The 7,109-nt window shown below is 46.0% G+C and overlaps 1 long non-coding RNA gene across 1 annotated transcript; it reads left to right on the top strand.

Annotated features, from left to right (window-relative positions):
• The first annotated feature begins 1,702 nt into the window (after positions 1–1,702).
• Positions 1,703–6,597, top strand: LOC147354955 (uncharacterized). Its single transcript, XR_015144894.1, has 2 exons — positions 1,703–1,896; positions 6,370–6,597. It is a non-coding gene; the product is annotated as an uncharacterized LOC147354955 (long non-coding RNA).
• The last annotated feature ends 512 nt before the right edge of the window (positions 6,598–7,109 follow it).

The raw sequence follows: 7,109 nt of genomic DNA, 5'->3' as shown, positions 1-7,109 counted from the left end.
GCACTCTTTCAACCACCTTCCCTGTAACAATTTATGTGATCTTCACCACAACCCTGTGAGTAAAAGTGAAAATGAAAGTCATTCATTTGCATGTCCAACTCTTCGCGACCCCATGGACTACACAATCCATAGAGTTCTCCAGGCCAGAATACTGGAGTGGGTCGCCTTTCCCTTCTCCAGGGGATCTTCCCAACCCAGGGATCAAACCCAGGTGTCCCGCATTGCAGGTGGATTCTTTACCAGCTGAGCCACAAAGGTAGAGTAAAATCTGTCTAAATTCTGCTATAAGCAGTAAGCATCCATCACAGACTCTGATCTGATATGAAGCTGTGCAGACAGGACAAATACACTTCTTTTGATGCTGGAGGAATTTGGATCTCAGTAGGGTTAAATCCGGAGAAGGCAATGCACCCCACTCCAGTACTCTTGCCTGGAAAATCCCATAGACAGAAGAGCCTGGTAGGCTGCAGTCCATAGAGGGGCTAAGAGTCAGGCACAACTGAGAGACTTCCCTTTCACTTTTCACTTTCATTCATTGGAGAAAGAAATGGCAACCCACTCCAATATTCTTGCCTGGAGAATCCCAGGGACAGAGGAGCCTGGGAGGCTTCTGTCCATGGGGTCGCACAGAGTCGGACACGACTGAAGCGACTTAGCAGCAGCAGCAGCAGCAGGGTTAAATCACTTAGTGTTGGTCACACCGTGAGGCAGGCTTCTCTGGTGGCTCAGAGGGTAAAGAATCCGCCTGCCAATGCAGGAGACACAGGAGACCCATGTTCAGTCCCTGGGTTGGGCAGATCCCCTGGAGAAGGGAATGGCTACCCACTCAAGTACGTTTGCCTGGAGAATTCAATGGACAGAGGAGCCTAGTGGGCTACAGTCCATGGGGTCGCAAAGAGTTAGACCCACTGAGCAGCTAACACTTTCACAATTTCACGTTCACGCAGTGAGGCAGGGCTGGTACCCAGTGGCGCCCTCCCATGGTCAGACCAGTTGTCAAACATGCAGGTGGACGACTCCGGTGGACAGGGCTTCCCTGATGGCTCAGCTGGGGAAGAATCCGCCTGCAATACTGGAGACTCTGGTTCGATTCCTGGGTTGGGAAGAGCCACTGGAGAAGGGATAGGCTACCCACTCCAGTATTCTGGGCTGGAGAATTCCATGGACTGCAGTCTGTGGGGTCGCAAAGAGTTGGACGCAACTTTCACGTGCTGGTGGACAGTGCTGTTGCCTCAAGCTCTCCTAGAATCCCCATCACCCCTGCTGCCCAGGCTTCTTCCCTGCAAGCCCTTCAGATCACTCTACAGTCCAGCGATTCCTCGGCCCCTGTTCCAGGGGTGGTTTTGCCTGGCTCTGGCAGGCTCCCTTTAGGAACTGGCATCAGGGAGACAAGAGCGGACACGCCGGAAGGGGAGGGGACCAGAGAAGAGTCGGCAGCCAGGGACAGAAGAATTTGAGGGTTGCCTGCTGCATGGGTGGTTTCATTTCCCCTTTGCATTATTACCTAAAAGACAAAATAGTTCTCGGCAACAGCAGAGGAAGTATTTCTCCTTTGTTTCACATTACCTGGAGAACTCTCAGAGTCTGAACGCGGAAACAACCCTGTTTGTGCCCTGGAGGCCTTAGAGGGAAGAGGACCAGCATTTGGAAAGAGCCAGAGGGCTGGAAACGAAGACTAAGTGGTCTCTCTTCTTCCTGTTAGGTGGATCCATGACAATGTGTCTGGGTGTGCTCTCAGTCGTGTCCAACTCTGTGACGCCACGGACTACAGCCCGCCAGGCACCTCTCTCCACGGAATTTTTCAGGCATGAATGCTGCAGTGGGTTGCCATTTCCTCCTCCAGAGGATCTTCCTGACCCAGGGATCGAACCTGTGTCTCTTGCGTCTCCTGCATCGGTAGGTGGATTCTTTGTCACTAGCGCCGCCTGGGGATCATCCATGACATTACACACACATAAAGCCGTCCTGTATCAGGTCAGGCCCTTACCTGGGCCTCTGTAAATGTATGTGTTTCTTTCTTGGCTGAGTTAGGATGTGAGTTGTTTTAAAAAGAGCTGTGGGTCAGATTTCAGCCTTGAATTTAGTAGGGGATTACTATAGGTCCAGAGCAGGCAGGCAGCAGCCCGGAGGGGGTTACCAAATAAGGAGATGCTGTTTGGGTAAAATAAAAAGTCTCTGAAATGGGCCGGTCATTATAAACATCAGTGGCATGCCTGTTTGCTGATGTCAGAAGGTGAATAGTAAAAGCGAGGATGTCTTAGAGAAGACCTGAGAGTAACTGATTCTTCTAAGTTAACCCTCTCAGTTCGTTCTCAGTCTCCTCAGGCGTTAACATGGAGAAAAGGACAGCAGATGAGGCATCCACCCGTCTGTACATATACACTCTCAGGGCACAAGGGGACAGAAGCAAAAACAGAAGCAAATATCACAGGGCGAGGAGTCAAGACGGTGACAGACGACCAACAAATGGAGCCTGGAAACCAGCAAGGGTTTGTGAAGAAGCGTTCCTTAGTCAACAAAGAGAGTCCACAAGATTCGCTTGTTGAGTTTAACAGCCTCATTCTGGCCAAGGGTACAGCAGAGAGAGAACTGAGTCACAAGAGGCAGAAGATGTTGTATTACTCTGCCAGGACGCTAACTTGAGAGACAACAACAAAAATTTATTGTCTCACGGTTCCAGAGCCCAGAGTCCAAACTGAAGGTGTTGGTAGGGCCGTGCTGCCTCTGAAGGCTCCAGGGGACGAGCCTTTCTTGCGTCTTCCAGCCTCTGAGGCACCTGGCGCTCTGTGGCTGCTGGCAGCATCACTGCTGTCTGCCTCCGTCTTCACATAGCCTTCTCCTTTGCGTGTCTGTTGGTTTCCTTCCCTCCTTTTATTTTCTCTCTGTGTGTGAGTTTTTTCCTTCCAGTTCTATTGAGATATAACTGGCATACAGCACTGTGTCAGTTACAGGGTCATGATCTGACTTACATACATCATGAAATGATGACCATAAAAAATTGTGAATATCCATCACCTCTTATACAGAATTGAGAAAAAAAAAAAAAAACCTTTTCTCTTTGTGATGAAAATTCTTCAAATTTACTCTCTTACCAACTTTCTCATATAGCACACAGCAGTGTTGATTATGCTTATCATGTTGTGCATTTCATCCCCAGCACTGATTTATCTCATATCTGGAAGTTCACACTTTCTGACTGCCTTCCTCCAATTCCACTTACCCACCCCCACCCCCTCACACACCCCCACCCCCCACCCCCTCACACCCCACCCCACCCCCAACCACCACTCCCCACCTCTGGTAAACACAAATCTCATCTCTTCTTCTGTGAGTGTGTTTGTTTGTTGCGGTATGATGAACCTACTATGTCAGTCCCAGGCACAATTTTTCCTCTCCTTATAAGAACACTGGTCATTGAATTTAGGGCCTGCTCTAAATCCAGGATGATTTCATTTCAGGATCCTTAATTACATTGGCAAAGACCCTCCTTCCAAATAAGTCCACACTCTGAAATTCTGGGTGGATATAAATGTGGGGAGGGCACATTTTGCAACCCACTACCATGTGGGGCCTATTGCAGAAAATGGACAAAAGGGGAGACTATGCACTTATAATGGAGAAGGGAATGGCAACCCACGCCAGCACTCCTGCCTGGAGAATCCCATGGACTGGGAAGCCTGGCAGGCTACAGTCCATGGGGTTGCAAAGAGTCGGACAGGACTGAGCAACACACACACACACACACACACACACACACACACACAGACATACACACACACACACAGACATACACACACACACACATGCATTTATAAGATAGGAAATTAATACACATACACACCCACATACACACACACATGCATTTATAAGATAGGAAATTAATTTCCTCTTTGCGATTAGCCTGGCATTCTTACTACAGCCAACTATCTCATGATTATTGACAATTAAGAGTAAACTTGACCTTTATCTATATCCTGTAGAACAGAGGTTCCCAAATGCTCAGCGATAGAACAGCACTGATCCAAGGGCAGTTTTCACAGGCCAAAGCATCTTTGCCCACAAACCCAGCAAGCCCTGAGTTGAAACCCTGGGGCCTCCAGCTGCCCAGGCTCAGCTAAGGGGAATCACTGAATAGGGGTGATTTATAGGTACCGGGGGGCTTCCAGATGACACTAGTGGTAAAGAACCTCCCTGCTAAGGCAGGAGATGTAAGAGACAGGGGTTCAGTCCCTGGGTGGGGAGGATCCTCTGGGGGAGGGCATGGCAACCACTCCATTCTTCTTGCCTGGAGAATCCCATGGACAGAGGTGGGCTATAGTCCATAGGGTCGCAAAGAGTCAGACACGACTGAAGTGACTTAGCAGGCACTCATGCATAGGCACCTGGGTCCTACCACTCCCAGATTCTTCAGGGTCCAGTGAGGAATAAGTATAGCATCAGAGCTCTCAGTGAACTTTCTTCAGTTTACAAGAAACAGTCCAAATTTAGGGAAATGTCATGAAGAGTGTTACTTCCATTTTTTGTTACCAAATCTTTGAGAAACACAGTTTCATAGTGAATGATAAACACAAAATATAAGGATAAACTGAAAATTTCTGCTCTGCTTCATGGTATCTCATTGAATATATACCCACAAGCTGGCAAATGTGCATCACACTCACAATTATATAAATGTAATACCATGAAATAAAATTTCACGTTGCAATTCTCCTAAAGTCAAACACTAGGTATACATTTGTAAAACTATATTTCACCTGTATTTATTGTCAACTGACCTTTATGCTATGTCCTTTTTACTTTTTGTATGTCAAATTAGTATTTCTTTAATGAAATAATAGCAAAAATATATTTCTACCTCACAGAATTTAGAGAGGGCAACTTTTTGCTGTTTTGTACTTTAAGAAAATAGTGAATATATTTTACATTTAATGACTTATTAATCTACTGCTTTGCAACACAAAATAATTACAGAAATAGATTTCAGAATATAAAGGTTTTTCACCACAAGAAAACCTGCCATTTAAAGTCAAATTTAAAGGCTATATTGGTTAAAATACTACTATCTATAATGTCTTGCTTTACAGTTTGCAATTGAGGGAAGTCCTTTGGATGTCCTTTACACAATCAACTCCTGAAGTGCATTTATAACATGATCCCATTTTACATTTCAATCCAAAACTTCAAGAGCGTGGACTCTGCAAATCAAATGACAGCCATTGGTAGGCAAGGTATTTTATCTGTAGCCCCTACCCATCTAGTCAAAGCTATGTTTTTTCCAGTAGTCAGGTATGGATGTGAGAGTTGAACCATAAATAAGGCTAAGCACCAAAGAATTGATGCTTTTGAATTGTGGTTGTTGGAGAAAACTCTTGACGGTCTCTTGAACAACAAGATCAAACCAGTCAGTCCTAAAGGAAATCAACCCTGAATATTCATTAGCAGGACTGATGCTAAAGCTAAAGCTCCAATACTTTGGCCACCTGATGCAAAGAGCCATCTCAGTGAAAAAGACCCTGATGTTGAAGAAAATTGAAGGCAAAAAGAGAAGGGGGCAGCAAAGCATGAGATGGTTAGATAGCATCAACGACTCAATGGACATGACTTTCAGCAAACTCCAGGAGATAGTGGAGGACAGAGGAGCCTGGTATGCTGCAGTCCGTGCATTCACAGAGAGTCAGATATACCTTATCGACTGAATAAGAGCAAAAACTTCACCTGTCCTACCCACCTGAGTGCTCCCGAGGCACCTTGGGACCAGGCAGGTATAAAGGCTGGAGAGGTGGAAGCCATACCCAGACTGGGCATAGTCCTCGTGCCCGGGGCATTGGCTTCTCTTTTCCCTGGCCCTCTACTGTAACTGACCAGCATGTGACAGCTAACCGCGACGACAGGGTCCCTGGATCGTTCTTCCAATCAGTTTCAGATGTCAAAAGACCCCGGTCCTCCTTGGGAAGGACACCCTCACCTCCTTGTATAAAGGAACTTGAACACCTACGCTGTCCAAGGTGCCCCAAGGGGAGTGGCTTACAGTCTAATCGTGTTTTTTTGTCATTTCCTTATTGACGTTTCATCTGTGTAATTGCTTCTGTGCTTCTCTCCCTGTAAGCTTAGGGAGAAAAGGCAAAGCTTTCAAGTGCTTTACTAGGAATTGTTTTTGTCAGGAAAAGCACATAAGGCTGTCATCTAGTCTTCTGAATAATTTCAGGTTTTTAGAAACCATGGTCTTATTCAGTTCACTTTAACTGTTTCTGAATTACAACCAGAGACTTTATTTACCAATCTCCAGTGCAAAGAGATATGTCTGTTTTGTGGCTGACTTGCTTTCCGATTCTAACTCGCGGAAAACTAACCACATACTCACCTTTGCAGGTATACGATACACGCGTCTCTCTGGCTGATTACAGTGAACTCTCTTATTCGCCTCCATGGAGATGCATAGTTTAACTTGATGCATCATTGCTTGAATCCTGCATTCCAGAGAAGGAGCTGGTGTGGACACAAGGAGATAAGGAGTCTAAAAAAGATGAAAAGCGGTTTCATCTTGGTCTTTTTTACGCTTCTGCAAATCATACATAAAATACATTATGTCCTTGGAAATGGCCCTTTTCTCTCTCCTCCTACCATCGTGTCACAGTCTAATATATCATAGTGTGAGCCAGATATGAGCACCCTTTTGGACTGAGCTGGCCGGTAAATTAACTTATGCTAAACGGTTGTCTGCCCACGGCTGTCAACTCTGTCATCCTTGTCAGCCGCGTTTCCCTTCCCCCAGACATTTCATTTCACTGGGGATGACATTTTATTTCATTCTCAATACCACTTCATCTCTTTGCAATGGATGAAATTTTTCAGCGAACAGCATACTCGCTGACCCTTCTGAAGCCGACAAGGATACTCATACGCCCCCAACAAGTCCCATAATAAAACAGTTTGGATTTCCTTCCAGTCTCTCCCAAGCTTGTCTACACTTCGGAGGCTGAGTTCTTAAAAAGGAGAACCTCTCCCATCTTGCTCAAATTGCCAAACTGGATTTAAGCCTTCATGATAGACACACACCATCAAGAATAATCTGTCAGGCGAAAGTCTTTAATAGTGGGCAAAGGTCACCT

Source organism: Bos grunniens, chromosome 17 (genome assembly GCF_055505025.1).
Source record: "Bos grunniens cultivar Pamir isolate PY7600 chromosome 17, Bosgru_T2T1.0, whole genome shotgun sequence".
Taxonomy (NCBI): domain Eukaryota; kingdom Metazoa; phylum Chordata; class Mammalia; order Artiodactyla; family Bovidae; genus Bos; species Bos grunniens.
The sequence above is the reverse complement of the archived record's forward strand: the minus strand, read 5'-3'. Positions and strand labels throughout refer to the sequence as shown.